At 46.3% G+C, this 13,230-nt stretch overlaps 1 long non-coding RNA gene across 1 annotated transcript; it reads right to left on the bottom strand.

The window, feature by feature from the left end:
* Positions 1-8,307: 8,307 nt before the first annotated feature.
* On the bottom strand, positions 8,308-13,150 carry LOC136297921 (uncharacterized). Its single transcript, XR_010723245.1, has 3 exons — positions 12,530-13,150; positions 11,342-11,426; positions 8,308-9,301 (listed from the first exon to the last, which is right to left on the bottom strand). It is a non-coding gene; the product is annotated as an uncharacterized lncRNA (long non-coding RNA).
* Between the last annotated feature and the right edge of the window lie 80 nt (positions 13,151-13,230).

A 13,230-nucleotide genomic window follows, 5' to 3' on the forward strand; every position in this document is an offset into this window, starting at 1 on the left:
CAACTGGTAAATGTTGGCATAATCTAAAACTATGCCTGTTGTTTTTATTAGCACTCAAATCTCTCCTCTTTCCTTTCCCATTTTGTCAGGCCACAACTGCAGAGGGCTGGAATCCTTTTAGCATGTTAACACTTCCTTGACAAACATCCTGCTGTTCTCTCACTGCCCTCTTGCAGTGCATGAACTCTTGCTTGAGGGGGAGAAAAGAAAAAAAATCTCCAAACTCGAGGATTTGAGTTTGCACTTGTATTTGGTGACATCTGCTTTACTGCAATCACTGAGTGCAGATCTGCAGCCTTTTAACCCTAACCTCTAAGGCAGCAATTTTGTGCCCTAGTTGCTGTGGGGTCTTATTTGTCACCTTTTTTTTTTTTTTTCAATTAGTATAAGATGTAGCTTCTTTCTGTAAGAGCAGCTTTTGTTGCTTACCCTAAGAGCAAAAGTCTGGGCAGAAATCCCCACAGGGTAACCAAACCCTTCCCCAGGGAAAACATCCTAGAACTAGTTTGAACTGAGAGCTCCCAGTTTCACAGCGCCTGTGGCTGGAAGATGTAAATGTTCAAAAGGCTGTGGCAAGATTAAAGATTTTCTTGTCTCAGCCTCTTATACAAGGGTGCAGACACTCGTCCTCCCCTCCCTGCTCCCATAATTGGGTTTATAGGAGTCAATGAAAACATTCTAGGGTGCTAGGGGGAAAAAACAGACCTAGGATGGAAAACAGAAAAATAGGGGCTTCTCCGGGCTTTTCCAATTCTTTTCTCCTGCAGCTGTTTGCAGATTTGGCTGTGTCCCTTCAAGACAGTGACCCAAGAAGATGGTTTTAACTTTTGCCTCAGTTACAGTTCTGGTTTGGAGCTGGGCTCTGACTCAAGGACATCAAACACCTTTCAGAGAACTCTTTCTGGATACTTGGTCACTATTTCTCCCAGCTCTTGTCTCTGGGAGAATTTTGCTGCAGGTTCAGTTCACTGCAGTTCAGTTTTTTTCCACCACCTGAGTATTATTTTTCTTTCCCAGCTCTTTTCTATAAGGTTTGTTTGTAATTACTGTCTCCTCCAGAGCCTGCACTGCAGCATTTCCAAGCTCAGTGTGAGAACAGTGTAGACTTAGTGAAACTGCATTTCTGATGTGTGATCGTGCTGCAAATCCCCAATCCTTGCGGATAACCCAAAAGCTGGGGAAGAGGGAGAGGCAACAATATCCTCTCCTCCTGCAGCTAAAGATCCCCACACTCCACAATCATTTTAATGGAGCTGAATGCTTCCAGGGGAGAGAGTGATGTTTTGTCACACACAGAAATGGCAAAGCTGAGGTACCATTTCCATTAAAAGATGCTAATTGTGGTTGTTTTAATTGATGAGGGGACAGCTCAGGCCAACTGAGTATGTACAGAAGTATTTCCTACCTGCAGCTTCACTGCTCTCGGGAAATCCAACCCGGTCCTTCCCTACTGCCTTTACTTCTTGGTTTGGAGGGGGAAAAGCAGGTACGGGCTGAGGGCTGGGCCCCCAAGAGCTGCAAAGCCGAAGGCACATCTGCAGGGGAGTGCAGAGCCCACCCCTCTCTGGGTTTTGGTGGGTCAGGAAGGAGTTAAATGACAACAGAGGGAGAGGCTGTGCTATTGTTCAGGCATCCCTGGGTCCAGGGTGGCTGATCTCTATTCCCGGATCTGCCTCTGGCTTCCTGCACGACCTTGGACCGCTCACTTACCTTTTCTTTTCCTTAGCTCCCAAACTACAACATGGAAATCCTTCTCTTCCTGCGGTGCCTCGTTCCCTGCGGGTTTCAGGGGGGCTGAGGTTCACTGGTGGGAGATGAGGAGAGGAGTGGAACGCGTTTCCACTCAGAAAGACCTAAGGAGGGGGCAGCAGTTTTGGGGACATGTTCCTGTTCGTTCAGGTCCAGCACGGGCTGTGCATATTTGAGTGGTATTTGGGGGTTTTTAGCAGCAAATCTGTGGTGAAAGGCAAATGTTGGTGCAGCTGCCCAGAGCACTGCCAGCTGCAAGGAGCCCGTTCTTCACTAGATGGTGCTTTGATCAAAGCTTTGGATAACCGCAGTTCTTTCTGCACAGAATTTCCTAATTTTCCTTCCCCAGTCTCCATTCCTGCCCCTTTTTCTGTGCTTTAACACCACGGGGGACACTTAATGATGCTGGATATCGAACAAGGCTAATCTGTGGTACTGCAGGCTCCAAGCACCCACCAGCCCGCCGGGCTCCCGGGCTTTGGGGTTTGAAGTGTGGATCAGTGCTGCTGGGCTGTGGCAGAGAATTGAATTCTTTCCGTGTTTTCTATTCCCATAAGGAAAAGGCTTCAAAGAGCAGGTCCCCTCCCCCTCTCTGCTGGTGAAGGGCATTTAGGGAAGCTGGGAAAGAAATCCAGCCCTGACAGACGCATTTATTTAACAAACCACTGCCTTTCCCTACCTTAGCAGAGGACTGGGTGTTTTTCAAAAAGGGGATTGCTGCTTTTATATCTATCTTTGTATTCAGGAGATGGTTACCTAGCCAAGGTCATTGCTGCTGCATGCCTGGATCGAGCAGCGAGCTACCCTCGTCTTCTTGAATGAGCACTGATTTCAGTGGGGCTCCCCTAAGAAAAAGAAAAAAAAGAAAAAAAAAAAAAAAAAGGAATTAGGCTTGGATCTGGCCAGCGCAAGGTCCCAAAGCTGCTGCCCGGCAGAGAAAGCCACAGGAACAGCGTCCCCTTTTCCAACGGCAGCAGAGGAGATGAATGAAGCTGTAATCAAACATTTCCTGTGCAGACATGCACGGGGCTGGGCTGTGACAGCCTGTTCCCGGCACTCCAATCCGGTACACACAGCGAGAACCAGGGGCTGGGCCCCCGCCACGTCGCCCTGAGGCTGTCGCCTCCCTGGGGACTGTCCCCGGTGCCTCGGTGCCAGGCTGCTGTGCCAGTGCCCGCGGGCATCCCGGCGGGTTCCAGCGCGCACAGCTCCCTCCCCGTGCGGGCTGGCGAGCATCAGTGAATGAGGCTGGGGCTGGGTGGCTGCTCTGAGCCCACGGCCACGCTCACAGTGACAGTCCGAGACCTCGCTCCTGTCCCCGGCACCGCACCGGCCACCGCTGCCAACGCCAAGACCGCGGGTTCGATCCCCGGATGGGCCGTTCACGTCTGGGTTGGGCTCGGTGATCCTTGTGGGTCCCTCCCAGCTCAGAATATCCCGGGATTTTTGTGCCTGCACGTGTGTGCTGGCGAGGCCGGTGCCCGCGGCATCCCGCTCCTCACATGCAGGATGTCCCCACAGAGATACCGGACTGCAGCGTGACACAAAACTCCTCTCGGGACCGGGAGCTGACACGGATTTCTCTGTCATTTCCCTGCTGTCAGCGTCCTTCTGCACATGCATTTGTTCATCGTTATTAAGATATCGATGCTGACTAAACCCTGACCCTGCATCACACAGAAATTCGCCAGAACTGCGGGGTTCGGACTCGCACGGAGAGTGAGAAGCGGGGACGGGGCATTTCCTCACATCCATTCCATCTGGAGAGCGAACCCCTCTCCCAGTCCTTCCTCACTGACAGGGAATTGCATCACAGGCGCGTGCAGATTTTTTTGTTTTGTTTTGTTTTGTTTCCCCCCTGAAACGTGCTTGTTTTATTTTTTTCCTTCGATGGAATTTGCCAGCGTGTCCCAAATTACGTGGTTCTGAAATTTAAAAGCAACATACCTGTGTGGGGGAGAGATTGAGTGGTTTTCACTGTGCAAGCTGGTTCTTCCTTCCCTCCTCCCTGCTCCCCACATCCCCATGTGCTATGGAGCCAGCTGCTCCCGGAATAGTTTGGGAATGAAATGTCACCATTTGAAACTGGTGAGTCACACTTTTGGGAGGAGGGGAGGAGAGAATCTGAAATCTTGCCGTGTGGCAGAGCGTCTCCTGGTGAGTACAGAGAGATTTTTAAAACCACAGACTCCCTGATGATGGAGTTGAGGGGCTTTGAACAGAGGCTGTTGGGTGTGTCCACGCTGCTTTTTTTTTTTTCTTTTCTTTTTTTTTTTCTTTCCAGGAGGATCTCAAAATCCTCTGCAAACTCGAATTTTCTTCCCCAACATGCCCACTGCAGCTGGATGCTGATGCCTCCTCCAGCAGCACTGGGTCGTATCCGTCTGACAACACACCTACAGTGACTCTCTTAATTAAGTCTCCCGCACTGCTGCGAGGTGTGTAATTACAGCGAGACCTGACTTAAGCATCCACTCGAGGGACTAACAAAAAGAATTCTTTACCAGAGCAGGGAGGAACAGAACTTTACTGAATATTTCTTTATATATATATATATATATATATATATATATATATATATATATATATTTTAGGGGAAGTTTGTTAAACAAAGGAGGGTAATTATTTCGGTCTTTCTTTCTCCCAAAATTAGGATGATGCCTTTAATGTACTGAGAATTAACATAATCAGCTTTTCTTTTCCTACCAAAAGGATACTTGAGAAATTCTGACTTTTAACAGAGATTACTATTAAAAAAGTGTCAATTAGTGCAAATGGTGACAATGATCTTGCAAAATGAACTACTGTTTATCAGAAGCTCAGCAGTTTTCCCTCCCTGCCCAAGCCCAGTGACAGATTTTCTTAGGGAAAGGGCATTGCAGTTCAGGATTGCAGTTTTAGGGTGCTATAACCACCCATTTTCAGCACTCTGCCTGGCAGCTTGGCCTGGTACCAGGAACGGTGTGTCTGGAGGTAGCTGTAACACTAATGGTGCCTCCCAAAGAGCTGTAGCAGTTCCAGCAGGATGGATTTTGGCTGTTGCTGCCCCAGCTCGCTGTCAGATATGTCAGTCCTGCCCCTGAGGTGGCAGCTGGGCTGTGCATCCTCCCCACACAGCCCAGGGTATGAATCCAGCCCAGCAATTATTTCAGGTTCCGTTGCTATTCCGAGCACTGCGGTGACACAGAGAGGAGATGTGCCACCCATCCTGCAGCCCCAGTGATCTCCAGCTGGGGGACAGGGAGAAACTGGAAATAGTAATATCAGAAATAGCCCCCAGAGGGGCTGTCAACCCTCAGGTTCCACCTTCACTGGCATTCTGAGTTCATGCTGTGAGTAAAACTCCAAATTGCTCACCAAGCTTGCAGCAAACTTGGTGAGGATTTTGCAAACATAAGGCCCTGGAGGGTTTGATGCCATCTCTGTTTTATTTGGAAGACTGAGCTCGGAGCAAGATTTTATGAAGTGTGCATTTCTATCTCAAATTCTAGATAGTGTTAACTAGAAACCCACATCCTCCATTGTCATTGGGTTTGGCAGAAATCATCCCTGGCTGCAGAAATTTGCTGCAGAGCCTCAGATTTTCTTTAATACAAAATAAAACCACCTCAGAGACAGCCTTGAAAAGTCAAATCTGGGTGCTATTCCACATGCATTTTCTCAGCAGAAAAGCCTGTTTATTCTCTTAAGTGTATCACTGTTGCCCTTTTTTCTTAACTTGGACTGTCACGGTGATTTTGCACTGCGGGGCTCCACAGACTCCAACCAGCAATGCTGCAGGAGCTGAAAGTTGCAGTGAGCCAAGGAGCCAGGTCAGAAAAGGGAACCCCTCTGTGCACCTGCTGCACCCTCAGGTGTGAACTTGGAGCTATTCCAAACCAGCAACTCCGAAGAGACAGGAATGTCAGTGGATCATCAATTCTGAGCCATGCTGACAGCATTTGAGTGCTTGATATTGTCTTACCTCTGTTTGTTCTAGCATAGGTGTCTGCCTGGTAGGTTTAGCTCCCCAGATTCCTGATGGGGATTCCCTTTAGCCTGCAGCTTCCTGCAGATAACTCCCATGATAATGCTGGGAATTATCAGTGTAAATACTCCCTATGGAAAAGCAGCTTGTTTTTCAGAATGAGGCTATTGTCCTTTCAAATAGAGTAACAAAAGACAAATTTACTGAGTATACAACTCACTGAAGCACTGCCTGTTTCAAAGATGTGTGATGATTTCTTTAAAACTTGATGGATTTTTGCCCAAATCAAAGGATTTTGTCTCATCACCTACAGTGGGATTTCCCAGGGGGCCTGAGACAACACATCCTCAGCCTCCTGGACCTTGGCTGAACTGATACATAATGTGTGGAAGCCTTCCCAACAGGAACAAGCAACTCTGGAAGGCCAAGATTACCACTGATCTGGTTTTGGGGGGAAAAAAAAAAAAAGAAAAAAAAAAAAAAGAGAAAGAAAGCTGAAATGACATTGGACATTCATTAGCAAAGTATTGTCAGAACACAATAGAAGAACAGACAAAAGCCAGTCCAGATTCTGTGGTATTTCCTAAAGGGCTCCCTCTGGCACACGGCTATTCCCTGCCAATCCTTCTGTATTGTTTTTGATAATGAATAGAAGCTGAACAGATGATTGTTGTATTGTCCACTAAGTGATTCATTTACATTAAATAGTGCTCCGAAAGTAGGCTTTGGGTGGACTTTTCGGTCTCTTCAGTTATTTATTTATACAGTTTAATTACTGTCTTTTAACTCCCCACTGTAATAATTATTTCCTGATTGCTCCAGCTAAATTACTCCTCTCAAGTCAGTGGCCCAACAAGCCCTGACATGAGAAGCAGCATCCATGCATTTTCAAAGGTGCTTAATTTTGAATGACCACCTCCAGGGAAGAGCTCCTGATCTGGGAAGGTGCTGTGATTCTTGAGCAGGTCCCTGGTGTCTCTGGTGTCTGGCATTGAATGAAGCAGAAACTTTGCTGCATAAACCATCACAGTTCCACGAATTTCTGTGTTAACCTCTCAACTTCTGCTACATTTTCACCAAGGTTCTTGATTAACACAGGGCTCTCATTGTAATTTCAGACTTTTCTTAGGGAGGTCAAAACTTTTGGTTTGCTTTGTAGATGTGACAGATGTCATGTGTTCAAGGGCATGTTGTTGGGAGGAGAACTTCAGTGTGAGAAAATATTTAGCCCCAAATCCACATCCAGGGCTGCAAGACCACTAATTTGGATGTACTAAGGGGTGGGGGAGAATGACATGTACTGAAGGGCTCTTTGATGGCTGAAGAATTTGAGCAAATCAACACTCCAGGCCTTTTCATCTCCAGTTCTCTGAGAAGCTGCACGACTTTGTTGAGTGGCTGCAGTTACATCTCAAATTCCCTGGTTTTGTAATTATTCTCTCCTCCCTATTCCATGTACAAGGCAGGGAAGCAGTGACACAGAGAGAAGAAGGGAACAGCCCCAACAGTGTTGAGTTGTCCATGTAATGTGACCTCAGTTTAAACCTCCCAGAGCACAGCAAGGCAGCCTTTGCAGGCTGACATTTCTTCAGACCCCTCTCCTTCCATTTGGGAAAAACAAACTTGCCAGCTGTGTGCTAAAGAAAGAACCGAAGTTTGTTTTGAAGAGTTTAGATGCCTGTACCTGCCAAAATGAGGCAAGATTGCCTTTTTGCAACCAGTTTCCTACCAACTCCTCAGCCAAATGAACACAGAGGACAAGAACATTCCAGTTCGACTGTAGCCTTCCAGCTCCTTGCCATTCTCTACTGCTCTGGATACAGAATCTGGGCAGAAGCCACTGTGTGACTCCCTAAGCTTTAGATTTCTGTTTGTGTCACATTTTTGTGACCCTGCTCCAGAAACTGCCTTTACCTGGCCTGTGGTTAAAGAAAACTACCCACCCTCAGGATCTCCCTGAGCTTCAGCCTTCATCTGGGATATGGGGCATCATCATCACCAGCATAAACCCAGATGAGACTTGGCAGACACAGAAATAAAACCATCCCTCCCTCTGCAAAAACCCACAAAGCACTGCCAGGGTTTCCCCTGCTGGCTTCCACTTTTACCCTGCAGTGTTGCTCTCCCTGTGCTCCTGCTCTCCCAGGGGCTGGATCCTCTGTGCTCAGTGGCAGCCCTGGAATCAAACACTGCATTAGCAGCCCCATAATAGCTGTGCTCAGTGGAACCCAGCTCCCTTCATTAATCCAGAAAATGAGAGTTGTTTTCGTACATTTGAGAAGCTAATTATTTAAGTGCTGGGAATTAAGGCTCATCAGATGCTGGTGACTGAGCTTGGTTTTGCATCCCGGGGGATGGAAGGAGACCAAGGGAAGCTGGGTTTGTACAGGTGAGCAGTACAGCAACTCACCAGTACTAGAGCTGGGAACAGATCCCTGCCTAGCTGATGCACAAAAGCCCCTCTCTTTGTTCACCTCTGTTCTTCCAGACATCATCCAATGACTCAGAGAAGTTGTGGATGCCCAGAGGAGTTATGAATGCCCCATCTCTGGAAGTGTTCAAGGCCAGGTTGGACTGGGCTTGAAGCAACTTGGTCCAGTGGAAAGTGTCCCTGCCCACAGCATGGAGCTGGAACTGGATAATCCTTAATGCCTCTTCCAATCAAAACTATTCTGTGGTTCTTCCCATTCAAATAGATTTTTTTTAATCACCACTGATCAAATAATTCTATATATAGGGTTCTGGTTTCTCCTACCAGGAAAAGGTGTGCCCTACTTGAGGCTGACCTAACCTTTATATTTTGCAATAGATCAATATTGCTTTGTCTCAGGTGGGTTTTTAGAAAGGGAAATGAGCTCACACCATTTGTTCTCCTATAATCAGTTGTCCTTCAGCCTTGCCTTTGACCACCATACTCAGAGAAGGGTTTAGATAGAAATGCTGCTCCCTGACCTAACAAGAGACCTTCCAGTGCCTTGGAAAACAGAAGATGAACTGGGTGAAAACCCCCCCCGTCTGTGAGAAACCACAGACGAGGCCAGATCTGCCGTTCTAAACAAAGTTTTTACAACAGAATGACTTGCAACAGTAGATGGGTGCTTTTGATATTCTTCCCAGAAAGTGACAGAAAATCTATTGATGCTATTGCCAAAAACTATAGGCTAAGGAACAGGGGCTTGGTTCCTGGATGTCACTGGATGGATCCCCTCTTCATTACAAGCAGCTTGCCAAGAACAAATGTTTCATTTTTATGGAGATAGCCAATGTCCTGTGTTGCCTTCAGAGACTGAGGGAGCGAACTGCTCTATGTGTTCACTTGAAGCCAGATGTTAAAGTATTGTCTGGATGTAATTGGCTTGACAAATAGCAAGAGTGACATTTTAGCTCCATTCAAGTCAGTGGCAAAATTCCTGTTGAGTTCAGCTGTGGCCAAGATTTCACCCTCTGACAGTGCTGACGGGAAATCTAACGAGTGATCTTCAGAAAAATAAGCACAGGCATTGTGTTTTTTTAGGACTACTTTCAATCCATGGGCCATGAATGCTTGGAGTCTTGTGTACTGCTTTGAAGAGGTCTGCAAAAGATCTCAAAGACAAGGAATTTTAGTGTCAGTACCTTTAAATTTGCTCTACAGGAGGCCATGATTCCAAGGGAGAATGTCAAGAGTTGATTACCAAGTTCAAAGTCAGCTTGACCCACTGAAATCCACCTATCAGTGCAGTCCTTGGACTAACAATCATCCTTCTGGCAGGATCTGCTCAGCTGAACCCATCCTTAATCATGGAATGTTGTGGATTCAAGAAAAACCACTCCTGTGCTAAGACTGAGCCATGTGGAAATCTCTGCTCTGGCACCTACCAGGTGCCATTACCACTGGATTGGGATGAAAACAAGGCTTTTTGGAGAAGCTGGTACAGCTGGGGCTTTACAACCCATTTGGTTTTGGAGCAAGGTCAGTACTCCCTCCCCAAGATAAATGACAGGTACCAGTGTTTCCCTACAGACCTTCAGGTGCCTGAGGTAACTCAGTAGGGGTTCAGAAGCAATTAGCTTCAGGCAGAATCACACAATGCATTCTGCCTGTGGTATCTCCAGAGCTTTAAGCCCTGCAGCCAGACCTGCAACCTCATCTGCTTTAAGGCCTTTGGATTAAGCAATGGCAGTATTGCTTGGATGGAAGTTTACAATGCTTGGATGACAAAAGGCTTGAGCTCAGGGGGGAAAAAAATTTCCTGAAGATTAAAAATAGGGTAATTTTTAAAAGGTAGAAGTGTTCTTTTTAGGGTTTAAAGTATTCTTCTCTGTGTGTTTTGGTAAACAGAGTTGTTCTGTAAGTTCTTTCCTTTTAGAATGTGGAAGAACTTGTATTCTTCAGTGCCTGAAAAAATGCAGGAGAGGTACTGAGGAATCTTCATGTATTCTGTACTGGTTATTAGCATGGAGAGCCCTTGAGCTTGCAGGAGCAAAGCTCCTGAACATCCCCCTTCAAATCCACTTGTAGAGCCAGGGGCTTCAGCCTCCTGCAGCTCCAAACTTAGGCCAGCTTCACTTGTAATCCTGGGTTATGGGAGGAATCCTACCCAAATCCTTGATGTTGCTCACACACGATCAAAGGGAAAGGTTCCTGTTTACCTGAGAACTAAACTGGACATTTTAACACGTATCATGGCAAAGCATGCCCAAGTGATGAGGTACCAGTTGATTCATGGCTATCCAGAGGAGTCTAGAAGTGCCAACTTGAGATGACATGGATAGAAGAGGCAGTTACTTTGCTTTTCCATGTGAAGAATGCTGCTTCTCCCCAGCTGAGCTATCATGGAATGCAGATGACTCTCTGGAGGAAGACTTTGCTGCACATTTGCAGTGTATTTTAGCTACTATCAACATTTATATTCCACTGGCATTTGAGGGTAAGCACTAATTAGCATAATCATCAATGCTTTAAAATTAAAAATTCTTCCAAGAGACACAGGAGGGATTGAAACTGTTTCCTTCCCCCAGAGGCAAATCCTTTCCCAAGCTATCTGCTGCACCAAAAGGTTTTATTCTAGAAACATTCCCAAGCTGTGCCCAAGAGTAAATTAAACTACAGCAAACTTGTAAACTCGTGTGTGTGCGTGTGTGCAGCAAACAGGCCCTGATTTGACAATTACTACCTGACAAAATGTTGTTGCTATTTTCCACTCCTATTTTGTTTTGGCCACTGCTTTGTGCTGTTGTGTCACCTTTAGTGTGTGGGCTGCAACAATCTAGAAGTGTTTGTAGAGTTGGAAGTTTTTATACTTCCTAGGAAAGATTCTGGTGTTTTCACAGGACAGAAAGCAAAGGGTTTAATGACACATGTAGAGTTTTACTTCAAGTGCCCCAAATCAGGAGCTGGCCTCCAAAAATCTCAAAAGCCACTGTTTTCTACACTGCTCCAAAGTGGATTTTTACTCTGGTTCCAATTTACCACAAGAACCCTAAGCTGAATTTCTAGTGTAAATAAACCCCTTTTATGGCAAATAAGGTCAAGGAAACCTTGGGGGAACTTTAACTTTGAAAGGTTACATCTATACTTTGGAAACGTCCCCTAAGAGTTGATCTTTAAATTTGCTGCCTTTGAGAAGTGACAGTGAGTCTTACCAGGTGTGGTCCAGGATGGGTGTCCTCCATGTGGGTTCTTTGTGGCTCAGAGGATGATCCTCACCTCCTCAGCAGGGCCAGAAACCTGCAGGACAGGAGAGATGAACTCTGCTAATTATTCTGGAAGTGGCCAGGGAGAAAGATCGTGGGGTTTTTTACCAAAGATTCTCTCTTTGAGAGAGAACCACTAAAAAAGGTAGGTGTTTCTTAAAACAATTTCGTTTAAACTCACATTTCTTGTTATTTCTGCACCACACCCTACAGGGAGTAAACACAGGGACTCTGCAAGACAGAGTGGCACAGAAATCTCCGTGAAAATTTCAGAGTCTGCAGGACATTGAACATATGTATTGTCTCTTTGGTATCCTGTTTTTTCAGCGAGATGGACTTGAATTTCATTGGCAGAAATTCTCTCTTTTATCTTTATCTCCTGTTTTCATGTGGTAGCCATGGAGAAAAGCCCCAGATTAGTAACAGTAGCTTGGTGCAGAATAAGAATAACTTTCTGCTTGTATTTAGACTGTAGCAATATCATGGGCTTTGTAAATACTCAGAGAATAATTATTAGATGCTGTTAGTACACTAATCACCCATCCCATTCCCTATGCACCTTGAGCTGGCAATCCTTGACTTCCCTCTTTTATGAGGGATATCTAGGTGGTTTTCACAGAGGGGAGACTGGCTCTGACTCCTGCTTTTGAAAACTGGTTAATTCTCCTGGAAGCTGGGTTAACACAGGAAGGATGTGCAGCACCAATTCCTGTTCCCTTCCCAAGAGGTGTATGCTGCACTGTGATGACTTAATAGGTCTAATAATTACATAGGGTGATAGAGAGGGTACAGCCTCCCTCCAGATTCCACTCATAATCTTCTGAAACATTCAGTGCAATGTGTGTACACAGTGGGATAATAAGGCCCTCTCCTGACTCTTGGCATCTCTTTATTCCACCTGTGGGGAAATTCCAGGTTTATCGCTGGAGCGTAATCCCCAGACTGCATGGAAGAAGGATTTCTGGGAGAGGCTAATAAGTAGTGTGAGCCAGGAGATTCAACAATTACAAGTGTCCGGAGCAGAAGGACATTGTGTCCCGCTGCTGCCTCAGCCTCAGGGCACAAACCCAGCTCTTTTCTTAGCCCTACTTTCCCACCAAACCTTCTAGCTATATACCAATCATCTAAGTTTCCTACCTTGGTTTCTTTTTAAAACAGCAGCACCTCTGGGGGAAATGGAAAGTCCTCAGGTGATTGTCACAAATTTTTGTATTTATTTCTTGCCAGTTGCAGCAGCAGCAGGTCAGGAAACTGGACACTATATGAAAATCTGCAAGGGTGAAGATTTCAAGGTTACTGCTCCCGAGGAATGTGATTAGCACGCACTGAAAAATGGGATTGGTGAAATAATGTGGTGGCACTTCACCACTTGTTTCCTTGTTGCAGTGTTCAAAGCCTCCGGTCTCTCTCTTCAGAAACCCCGGCACAATTCCCATCCTTTCCCTCCTGCCTCGCTCCATTATGTGTCTGTATGCCTCCATATGTACATGTATGCCTCCAACCCTATAGTGTATGTGGCATACAAGCCGAAAACTATGTACAGGTTCCAACGTTTTTCACTATCTTCCCATTTCCTTGTATAGGAAAAAGCTGAATTTAACACCCGTTCTGGTTATACACTGCTTTTGTTTCTTCCCTATGGAAACACCAGGATGCAGGCTGGCGGTATGGAGGGACCATATATGGTCCTGGGAGCCCGTGGGAGCGTGGCGCGGAGCTTCTCCCGGGAGCCCGGCGATCCCTCTCCCCTTAGGAGATCCGTCTTCCCTCAGGAAACCACTGAGGGAACAGCGAGAGCGGGACCAGCGGATGTGACAGCAGCACAGGCTGCTCTGGGA

The sequence above is a fragment of the Chamaea fasciata genome, unplaced genomic scaffold, assembly GCF_029207755.1.
Source record: "Chamaea fasciata isolate MVZ Bird 193981 ecotype frontalis unplaced genomic scaffold, bChaFas1.0.hap1 SCAF_16, whole genome shotgun sequence".
Classification (NCBI taxonomy): domain Eukaryota; kingdom Metazoa; phylum Chordata; class Aves; order Passeriformes; family Sylviidae; genus Chamaea; species Chamaea fasciata.